This window comes from Panthera tigris, chromosome B2 (genome assembly GCF_018350195.1).
Source record: "Panthera tigris isolate Pti1 chromosome B2, P.tigris_Pti1_mat1.1, whole genome shotgun sequence".
Taxonomy (NCBI): Eukaryota; Metazoa; Chordata; class Mammalia; order Carnivora; family Felidae; genus Panthera; species Panthera tigris.
In genome coordinates this window covers 89,391,875-89,404,129 of record NC_056664.1, presented here as the reverse complement: position 1 = coordinate 89,404,129, position 12,255 = coordinate 89,391,875, and the positions used below count along the sequence as shown (strand labels likewise).

At 38.9% G+C, this 12,255-nt stretch overlaps 1 non-coding gene across 1 annotated transcript; it reads right to left on the bottom strand.

The window, feature by feature from the left end:
- Positions 1-10,490: 10,490 nt before the first annotated feature.
- Positions 10,491-10,630, bottom strand: LOC122238985. Its single transcript, XR_006218110.1, has one exon. It is a non-coding gene; the product is annotated as a U4 spliceosomal RNA (small nuclear RNA).
- Positions 10,631-12,255: the final 1,625 nt, after the last annotated feature.

The following is a 12,255-nucleotide window of genomic DNA, read 5'->3' as shown; positions in this document are numbered from 1 at the left end:
TTGTCTATTGCGTTTTTGATTTTAGGCATTCTGACAGGTATAAGGTCATATCTCATTGTAGCTTTCATTTGCATTTCCCTGGTGATGAGTGATGTTGAGCATTTTTTATGTGTCTGCCAGCCATCTGTATATCTTACTTGGAAAAACATCTATTCACCTCTTCTGCCCACTTTTTAATTGGATTATTCATTTTTTGAGTGTTGAGTTTTATAAGTTCTTTATATATTTTGGATACTAACCCTTTATCAGATATGTCATTTGCAAATATCATCTCCCATTCATAGGTTGCTTTTTAGTATTATTGATTCTTTATTTTTTATTTTGATGAAGTCCCAATAGTTTATTTTTGCTTTTGTTTCTCTTGCCTCAGAAGACATATCTAGAAAGAAGTTTCTATGGCCAATGTCAAAGAAGTTACTGCCTGTGTGCTCTTCTAGGATTTTTATGGCTTCATGTATCACACTTAGGTCTTTAATCTATTTTGAATTTATTTTTGTGTATGGTGTAATCAAGTGGCCCGGTTTCATTATTTTGCATGTTGCTGTCCAGTTTTCCCAACACCATATGTTGAAGAGACTGTCTTTTCCCACTGGATATTCCTTCCTGTTTTGTCAAAGGTTAATTGACCATGTAGTTGTGGGTTCATTTCTGGGCTTTCTATTTGGTTCCTTTGATCTGTGTCCATCTTTGTGCCAGTACCATACTGTTTTGATTGTTACAGCTTTGTAATATAACTTGAAGTCTGGTATTGTGATGTTTCCAACTTTGCTTTTCTATTTCAAGTTTGCTTTGGCTATTCAGGGTTTTTTGTGGTTCTAGACAAATTTTAGGATTATTTGTTCTAGTTCTGTGAAAAATGCTGGTGATCTATATATTCAAGTCTAAGAGAATTGCTCACGAATGCAAATATTTGGCATGATCATCCATTACAATAAATTTACACATACGATAGTGTGTTTATTTTGTGACTCTAACATTCTGAGAGACCTAGATGGAAATCATGCTTCCTAAGAAGTTTTATCCTTAGGGATTTATATAAAGCACGTAAAACACTGGCAAAGCTTTTGCCACACTGAACTCTAGTCACATACATTTAGCAGCTCATTACCACAATTTTAAAGCATGTAATGTGAGTACTATTGGGTTGCAAAGCCATCAAATACAGGAAGTCTCATCAACTAGTTCCCACTTTGTCCTAAATGTACCTGATGTCCCAAGCCTTCTAAAAAAGTTGAGCTACTCATTTTACAATCCTCTGATCACTCAAGTTCATTAAGATGGTAGTTTGGGGTTTTTTAAGCCTATGAACTTGCAAATAAACTGGCATAAAAATGCCTTTTAATCTTAAAATTTTTTTAAATAAATTCATGTACTGAAGCTCTTTTTAAAGTCCAGGTGAATATTTTCCTCCAACAAAATTATTCATAAATTTAAAAGAAAGGCTGCACTCTTTGGTGGAGATTATTTCATAGAACACATATGAAAACATCTTTTCAAATAGAAAATGGCATAAAATTATTTACTACTAAAGTATTTAATTGTATAAATTTTACCTAAAATATTTTATATTTTCAAAATCTAGAAGGGAATTTATAGTTTGTTCTTTATATAGAGCTTCTAAATTTTTTTTTTCAACGTTTTTTAATTTATTTTTGGGACAGAGAGAGACATAGCATGAACGGGGGAGGGGCAGAGAGAGAGGGAGACACAGAATTGGAAACAGGCTCCAGGCTCCGAGCCATCAGCCCAGAGCCTGACGCGGGGCTCGAACTCACGGACCGCGAGATCGTGACCTGGCTGAAGTCGGACGCTTAACCGACTGCGCCACCCAGGCGCCCCTATATAGAGCTTCTATATGAGATATGTGTAATTTTCTCAAAGTGTTTCTTGATTCTTTTCAAGCAGCAATGATCATGATAAGCTATTAACCCAATGTCCCAGAGGCTCTTGGGAGCAGTTTGGGCTCCTAACAAGAAGGGAACATTTCAGGGGAAGTGTGTCTATTGTTCACCATCTTTTCAGTAGAGGTCAAAGACCAGCCACCCAGCTTTGGAAGCCGACAGAAATAGGATTAATTTTTGGCCCTACCACTCATTATCAGGGTGAACTGAGTAATGTCCTTGTCCTCTTAGTGTCAGTAGTCCCATTTGCAAAATGAAGGTAATAGTAGTATCTGCCATGAATGTGACTATAAGAATTAAGTGAGATAATATAGTAAGGAGCTAAGTACAATATATGGCACATTATACATATTCTATACATTTGCTTATTATTATAATTGGCACTTTACTTCTCTGTGTTCGTTTTCATGAAAATCTAGGCAGTAATTTTAAATTTGGGGTGTATTTCTGTACATACGATATTGGACCCTCTTCAGCCATTGGAAATGCTTGTTTTTAACATGTACCTTATATTTATTTTTTCTCACTGGAGTCACAGGTGTGTTTGTAAATATGACTACACATGTGTGTATTTGTAAATATCCATTTAGATCATGCAGACACTAAGCTTGGTCTCTTCAGTGACTCATAAATACCTTGATAATTTCACATTAGGGGTGCCTAGGTGGCCCAGTTGGTTGAGTATCCAACTCTTGATTTCGGCTCAGGTCGTGATCTCACCATTCATCAGTTTGAGCCCCATGTCAGCTTTTGTGCTGACAGCACAGAGCCTGCTTGGGATTCTCTGTCTCCCTCTCTCTCTTCCCCTCCCCCACATGCTCTCTCTCTCTTTCTCTCTCTCTGTCTCCCTCCCTCCCTCCCAAGATAAATAAACATTAACAAAAAGAATTTCACATTAGTCATGGGTAAATATTTATTATGGCCATTCTTGGAGACAAATCAGTATGTCATTCATTATATTAAAAAATTATACAATTATAGACCTAATAATAGGAACTTGTGCCCCAATCAGCTGTTGCAAGCAAAAAAAAAACCCAAAAAAACATGAAGTTGTATGTCTTCACCCAGCCCATCCTGATCCTCACTGGTACTTGAGAGTCAAAAATGAGAGGCAGACAGGTCAAAGGGAAAAGGGAAAGTCTTTCTAGTGTTTCTACCTATGACAAATGCTGTTGGTTGATTATGCTCTTCTTGCATTGGGTTTGCATGGCTGTGTGCTTCTGGTGAGTTTATGTCCATCCCTAGACCCAGGGTGGACAGGAGGAAATCTAGATTATTTTAGACCAATCACTGTAATTGGACTCCTCTTACTATGTATGAGTTTATCAATGAGCAAATGGCACATTTCCAGCCATTGATACTTGTGGGGAAGTCTGCAGGAGAGGTTGCTTGGAAAGGACTGCACATTCACCAACATGTCCACAAAAAAGACATGGTTTCTTTTCTGGTCTTTATGGTTATGTGAGGATATGGTGTTTGGAGATGCTGCCTCCTTCTTGTATCCCTGAAGGGACCAGCCTTGGAGAAAAACTCACCTGATGAGGGGGCTGCAGGGGAGAAAGATGGAAAGGACCTAGGACCTGATGTCAAATGAGATAAAAAAGTTTAAATACTTGGCTAGAGTCTGTAGCTGCCTTTGTTCAAGGAATGTAGATTACCTCTAATGATTTTTAACCTATTTTAATGCCTTTAAAAATATTAACCCTCTCTAGGCTTATTAATCTCTTGTTTGATTTGATTTTACTTTATTATTGGCTTGTGAATATCTTATCAAAAATATATATATATATAATCATGTGTACCCACATATAATTTTTTAATAATTTTTATTTTTACATGTTTTATGCCAGTGAAGTGAATTTTAATCTTTCATATATCTATTTCTATTTTATCATGTTTCTTTTTTATATTTTTATATTTTTGCTTACTTTTCCCATGTACTATGTTGATCTCTTTTGCTTTCAGTATAGTTTATCCTTTATTTTTTTATTGTGTGCTTATTTTTGAGAGAGACAGAGTGTGAGCACGGGAGGAGCAGAGAAAGAGGGAGAAACAGAATCTGAAGAAGGCTCCAGGCTCCTAGTTGCCAGCACAGAGCCCGATGCGGGGATCGAACTCAGGAACCACAAGATCATGACCTGAGCTGAAGTTGGACGCTTAACCAATTGAGCCACCCAAGCACCCCTGTTTATCTTTTAAATATATATGTGTTTCTCTTTTTCAAAGAAGCGGGATGTAGTAGGAAAAAAAAACCACAAAAATTTGTGTCAAACTTTGGTTTAAATACTAGCCCTGCCATCTACTTTTTGTAGGGCTCTTGGCAAATTCCTCACCTACAGCAAAGGAATGGCAGGAGGACCAGAACGTGTTAAACTGTAGAACCAATCCTAAAGTTGAGTATAAGGATTAGAATGACACACCGTATGGCCTGAAAATTTTTAATTGCACACCTATCAAAAATTGGGAGAGGAAGGGGGAGAGAAAATGGGAGGTTTCACGTGTGATACATGTGAGTCAAAGGGTAATATACTCAAGTGGACAAAACAAGAATCCAAAGTATAAAAACACTAAAACGTACAAAGCTAAAAACTAAGAGTATAATATGTGGACCAAAACGGAGTAAAGAGGAGAGGCCAGATACTTAAAGGCAAAGGGAAGGGAGAGTGTGAAGAGACAAAGATGAAGCCGTTTGTGGAAGGCTCCGGGAACTGCACAAACACTGTGTGAGGAACAGGTGCACACGCCGAGGCAGAAAAGAGAAGCACATGTGTGTCATGTAGCCACACTGAGGCGGTAAGTCTCTGCCCTGCGGTCAGCGTGGAGGCACTGAAGGGTATTTAAGCAAAGCCTATCATCTGTTTAGTACTGGCTGCAGAGGGAGCGAGACAAGAAGCAGGGAGATCAGTTATGAAGCTATTACAGTGACATAGACGAAAGTAGCATCAATCGAGGTAGTAGCAATGAAGCTAGAAAAACATGGTTGGATCTGGGGAAAGGAAGAGAATGGAGAGAATCCGCTGTCTGATTAAAGAGCAGGTGAGAATGAAGGCAAAGAGAAGGCCAGCTGTGCAGCTCGGCCAAATGGGGAGAATTGGTGCCATCCTTGACATAGGGGACACAGGAGCAGGAGCAGTACATGCACGATGGTAAGTTTAGTTCTTAATATATATTACTTATTTGAGGTGCCTGGGTGAAATCCAAGAGTGATATTCTGGAATAAGGACAGAAGTGTAAAACTGAAAGAGGCAGTGCATGATCCAAGGCCAGACGGTTTGGTCAGCTCCTAACTCTGCACTTACCTGTAAAACAGGATTAATAATCATTCTACCTCCTAGTCTTACTGTGATGATTAAATGACTTCATGCAAATGAAATCCTTAAAGTGCATATAACAAGAACTCAGTACATATCATCTTCATCAACACCATGATTATCATTTGGGCAGCAATACAGACACAAACACACACAGTCACTGACATCAGGAAGAGATAAGACCTTGCAGGGGATGAGGAGGACTAAGAGGCAGTGGCTTAGGACCCAACATTAGGGAGTGTCAACACTTCAAGGACTGGCAAGCAAAGAGAAACCAGCAAAGGAGACTGAGCAGGACATTCAGCCAGTAAAAAGAGAACTAAGTGATATTAAGAAAGTCAAGAGCAAAAATTGTTTTAAGGAGGAACTATGCAATGATGCTAGCTATTGCCTGGAACTCAACTAAAATAAGAATTCACTGTATTTAGCCAGCCTGACAAGCATGGTTTCATTGGAGTGATGACGCAAAAGCTAGAATGAGGATCTCAAATTCTCTTTTTGGAACAACTAGGAGAAGGCTTGCTTCTAGAAGTACAGAGTAGCAGACACAGCTGTGTAATAAAAGAGGAGAGGGTCCTAATTACAGGAAGGATGGGTGCCATGCATATTCTGCTGGCTCAGATGGTGCTTTGAGACATAATTCTCTACTCATGACATCCTCTATGAACAACATCTAAGCATGAGCACCCAGAAGCGAGAGAAATCCTTTTACCAAGCAGGGTTGCTAACATCTACATAATGCTACATACACCTTGAGAAGGACCACTGTCACCACAAAGCACCTTTTGAGATGTAACATTTGTAATATGCATTGGTACTGTTACATTTCTAGACAGCCATCCTGAGTACAGTTGAAGAAAGGTGAGTTGGGGTGAGTCAGAAACTAAGACTTAGGAGGCAGCCTTGACATGGACTATGAAAGACGGAGGAGGGATTCTGCTGAGGTGGCTCAGAGGAAGCTGCCCTAACTGAAGGAAGCAGTGGGGCTATGAGAAAGAGAACCCAAAGAAGGCCCATCTGAATAGAACACAAAGATGGGCGGGGAGCTAGGGGTCTCAGGGGCCATGAAATTAAGAGTCCAGAATATGAAAATAGATGCAAGGTATATGGGAAGTGGTCAGGAGGAATAAGGGTTGGAGAGAGAAACTGTTAATTCAGTAAAGAGTGGATGTTGAACATATGCCATGTGTTTACAGTAACTTACAGTTTGGGGGGAGGGACATGTGAACACAGCACTAAAAATCATGAGCACGTACAAAACCTGACAGCATGGAGGCAGGTGAGACTCCCAGCACTGGAAAAAAATCAGAGGATAGTTCTCCAAGAAGGTGAGCCGTTCCTAAAAAGAAGAGTCCTCCACATCATCCAGGAGGAAAAGGTACATTCATGCAGAGAGAACATGAGCAAAGGCATAGGTAGAGAATTAATAGTAACAACAGCAAGAACCAGCACTTGTTTCATGGTTACTGTTTGCCAGGTGCTTCATCTGTACCATGTCATTTTCTCAAAACAATCTGATAAGATGGGCTGTATTATTCTCATTGAACAGGTAGGAATCTAAAATTAAAAGGAGTTAAGTAATTTGCCCATGTTCTCACTCCTGGCAGGGCAGAACCTGGATTCAGTCCCAGCATCCCCAGTCTTATACCCCCAGCCACTGGCCAGGTCCCCATCGAGGACAAGGATTTTTCCAGAGGCCAGACCACAGTTTTGCGGAAAACCACTCCAGTCACAGGCTAACACCCAGCATTAAAACATCTTTTCTTTATGGCCACCCTCTTCTTTGTTCTTGAAACTCTTACCTCTGCAGGGGAGTGTTTAGCAGAAAAATACCAATCAATTTCATCTCAACTCTAGTAAATAAAACAACTATCAAACCTCCTAAATGTCATTCCCCAGCAATTTCCTAGATACACAGAAGAAGGAATTACAGAAGATGGTGATGGGGCAGGAGATGCTTATTTAATTGACTAGTCCCTTTTTGCCCTCTGAAATCTTAAAGCAACACAGTGTACTTGTGTAGGGGCAAGTGTGACTGAGTAAGAGAGGAGGCAGTGATGGTGACAGCAAAAGGAAGGCAGAACCCCAAAGTTTGGAGAAAAGAGGAGGCCACTATAACAACAGATATCTTCACATCACTGGAAATGCAGCAGATTAAGAACGTGTTACGGAAATATATTAAAGAAACTAATAGTTGTCAATTTCATTTTCTGCACAAATACTTTAAAGACTTGGGCATAGAGCAGTGAGAAGAATTAAATTATAGCTAATATTCATGAGCACTTACTCTACATCTGGCATGGGGCTTTAAATGCATTATTTCACTCAATCCTCAAAACAACCCTTATGAGGTAGGTACTATTATTATTCCCCAACTTACAGATGAAAATTCTAAGGCATAGAAAAGTAAAATGACCTGCCCAAGGTCACAGATAGTGTCAGAGTCAGGTTCAGTCTCAGGCATTCAGGCTCCAGAACTTTTAATAGTGACACAAGACTCTAAATCCTCTTATCCTTTGTGAAATTATTTTAATAGGTCAGTGGCTTCAGGCTTCCAAAATGTTTCCTAGGCTGTGACTGGGTTCATATCAGGAATTCTTTCCCATAAACACCCCTTATCAGGGGGCACCATTCAACTCACTCTAGAGAGAGAAGGGTCCAAGTCTTAAAAAGCGGGGATGAAAATCAAGTGTGTGCTAAACAACAACAACAACAACAACAAACACTATGTTCATACGAATCTACTTAAATAATGCTAGCAGATTTTTAGCAACAAGCAACTTTTTTTTTCTTTCCAGGATGAGGGCTCAGGTGCCTGAGATGGGGAGGTTAGGTGCTCATGGTTATTATTTTATTGTTAAATAAAATATCTTTGTTTTCTGCCTTCAATATAGAATAATGAGTGATAGATATATGAACTGCTACCTTTTTATTTGGACCACAGCTTAGGGAAGTCTGTACTTTTGAAATTAAAAATAATAACAATAATAAAAATAAACAAGCAGATGAAGCATTACCTTTGACGACCAAGTAAGGATCAGCAGTTAGGAAGACCCTTGTTTTTACTGTAGTAGATTTCCGATTGTCAGACTAAAATGTCTCTTCTTCTATGAGCACTTGACCTATTTGAAAGAAGTGTAAATTTTTTTTAACATATGAAATTTATTGTCAAATTGGTTTCCATACAACACCCAGTGCTCATCCCAAAAGATGCCCTCTTCAATGCCCATCACCTACCCTCCCTTCCCTCCCACCCCCCATCAACCCTCAGTTTGTTCTCAGTTTTTAAGAGTCTCTTATGCTTTGGCTCTCTCCCACTCTGACCTTTTTTTTTTTTCCCCTTCCCCTCCCCCATGGGTTCCTGTTAAGTTTCTCAGGATCCACATAAGAGTGAAAACTTATGGTATCTGTCTTTCTCTGTATGGCTTATTTCACTTAGCATAACACTCTACAGTTCCATCCAAGTTGCTACAAAGGGCCGTATTTCATTCTTTCTCATTTCCACGTAGTACTCCACAATGTACAATATTGTGGTATATAAACCACAATGAAAGAAGTGTAAATTATCTAAGGGTTTCTTTTGTTAAATTCACAACCCCATCTTGACATCTACTCAAATAGGTAATAACTTTTTATCCTAAAACCTAAAGCAGAAATGAATACTAAATATTTCATGCATCCCTTCTGGGATTGTACCATCTGAATGAACATATCTTTTCTTTGATGTTTTGGAAATTAGTGTTATGTGAGCATTACCTATATGTGGAACACTGAATACTGACACAATAAAGAATTCTTCTACATTGTCATTTCTGCTACACACCTCACTCCCAATTTTTAGGAAAAGCCAGGGTTTGATTCAACCCTGAAAGTCCCAATATAGATGATGTTTTATTGGTGCTAATAGATAGTCCTTAGAAAGATTATATCAGAAAGTTCTCTTTCTCTCCCTCTCTCCCTCTCCCTCTCTTCTGTTTTCCTCATCCAGTTCCTCTCTCTCTCTCTCTCTCTCTCTCTCACACACACACACACACACACACACACACACACACACACAACTTCCACACAAAAGCAGCTTCAATCTCAGCCTGACCTGGCCTGGCCTGGCCTGGCAACCAGATACTCCCAGGCAAGGTTATCTCTACTTAGCATGAGACCAGTCCATATTCAATGAAGTATATTGACCTTCCTTTGGTCCATCTCACTCATGCCCTTAGGAAAAGCTGTGGTGCTGAGGAAAAGTCACATATCTAGAAGCTACTATTGAACAAAGATCCCTAGTTAGTTGAGTAAAGCTGGCTAGTATGCTTTTACAATGCTTACTTTCTCATCTTATAGATAAACTACAAAACAAACTATTACAAAATAATACAACTGTAAAACCATAATCAGTATATAAATTGAAGTGATCAAATTAAACAAAAATCTTATACCAAACATGAGTCACTATGTTCATATGAGGCTACTTAAATAACGCTAGCAGATTTTCAGGAACAAACAACACTCTTCTCCAAATAAAAGCTTGTAATTATCTGGGCAAAGTGCCGAGCCATAAAAAAATGATTTTTTTTTTCTTTTCAACTTAACATCTTTGCCACGAAGAAACATACATTTTTCAGAAATGTTCTTCTTTAACCCTATTTAAGATTATGCCTCATGTAACTCTTAAAAATAATATGAAGTGGATCAGAATACTATTAACCAAAGGGTACTAAATTGGAGATAATGTAAATGATTATTGTATAAATTATTACCAAGGATTTTTTTTTCTAGTCAGCCTTCTAAGGCAGAGCTCTGTACAGCAGAAATATGAGCCACCAACGCAAGCCACATATGTAACTTAAGTTTCTTGTAGCCACATTTAACAATCTTTTTATTTTTTAGAGAAACAGAGCACACAAGTACACACACAGGAAGTAAGGGGGGGGGAGAGAGCAAGAGTGCGAGAGAGCGAGACAGAGAATCTCAAGCAGTCTCCACGCTTAGCACAGAGCCAACATGGGGCTTGATCCCAGTGCACTGGGTTCAAAACTAAGCGGAAATCAAGAGTCTGATGCTCAACTGACTGAGCCACCCAGGTGCCCCTCTAGTAGGCACATTTAAAAACTAAAAATAAACAGGTGAAATTAATTTTAATATATTTCATTTAACCCATTATATTAAAAATTATCATTCCCATGTATTTTCAATATAAACTTGTCATTGAGGAACTATTTTATATTTTTCACACTTTGTCTTAAAAATCCAGCGTGTTTTACACATACAGTGCATCTCCATCCAAACAAGCCATATTTCAAATGCTCAACAGTCACATTTGGCTGGTGACTATGATGGTTCTTGGGAAAGTTCAATTTCAATTAGCAATAATCGCGCCTCAGATAGACCTCATTGGCTACAATACTGCCACTGCACAAAGCTTGGGGAAAGTTCAATTTCGTCGGTAAACTGTGCTCCTATATTATGTGATAGGAAAAAAATCATGGGGGCGGGGAACAAAACAAAACAGGACTCCTGTCTTCAATGAGAACAAAATGCAGGAATTTTTTCAAGCTAAGGAACTTCCTGAAGGGGTACAAGGATACTAAACAAAATGTGCCTTTCTGCAATTTAGAGACTCTCTTCTTCCCATCTGTCAGAAAATGGACAAAATATGCCAATTTAATTAAAACAAAGTACTCTACTACCATCAGCCAGAAAACTGTTTTAATAAATATACAAACTTATGATGTCTACAAATAAATAAACCGCCCTCCCTTAGATGTGGCACCCTTAAGCTGTGCACAACCTGCACAATTGTACCAGGAGCCCTGCTGGTTCTCTTGGCCTAATTTTAGTCATGGCACCTTCTCGTCTCCACAGTCCTATCCCAGTCTACACTCCAACCAACATCAAAAGACCAGGACTCTCTAACACTGCTTTAGAAAGTCCACTGCCCTCTTACTCTGATTATAGTATCAGTTGTGAAGAAGGGTACTTGTCCCCCTTTGTATCTTCCCCATCCCACCCCCACCATGCTATCTTCTTCCTTCAGGGAAGGCCAGTGGATGACCTATGCTTCTAATGAACCATCTTGAGCTCCCATAGCCTCTTCTAGATTCTAAAAGCTAGGCAAAACCAGAACATTTCCCCTCAACACAACCTGCTTTCAGAGAAAGTTCAGGTGGCGATCTTTAATTCTGCATCATACGTTAGGTACAATACTTTATTTTCTCAGGAGTTTTCACATTAGAAGCAATATTTTAACTATGGATTTGAAAGTCTGCATTCTCAGTTAAATTACTTTCAAGCATCATCAAGCAAGTAGGTGGAGGGTCATCTTCCTGAGGCTGCTGAAACGTTGCCTTTGGTTGTGGCTCATCAGACAGGCTGTCCCATTGCTCTTTCTTCCTTCACAAATCTCCATACCTTTGTCACATAACATTGGAATCTGCTGAAGTTGATTCTCAGAGTGTGTTTTTCCCTGCCCACTCAATTTTTGGCTCTAATTATTGAGTTCACCACATATTAGAAGTGTTTACATTCAGTTTATATTTATTTCCAGAAATAAACCTATGATATGGCCCAAGACTGAATGTTAGCATTATAAATTACACTCATCATCTAGTAAGCTTCATGGTGGCTCCATGGACTGGTTATAGCCTTGCTTTTAAGTGAGTCGTCTTCATTCAAAGCTGAGGGAATAGCATGGCATTTTGAGTTTCCAAGTCAATACTTCGTTGTATTTTTTTTAAATATAAAGATAAGTAGAAATGACTCATCCATTAGGCACAGAAGCCACAATGCCCAGGGCCCACAAAACTTTTAGAGGCCAATGAAAATGTTTTTATTTCTTATAAATTCAAAAGGGAAAAATAAATAGAATCCAAACTGGATTATATTTGTATTTATACCAATACAATTATAAGGTATAATTTTAAGTTTTTATGGAGGAAGGGGCTCATGAAAGCAAAACTAGGTCCCATGAAAGTATTGACAGAGCCCTACTCTGGCTGATCCCACACCACAACTCCTGCCAACAATGTCATAGATACTCTGTTCTTCCT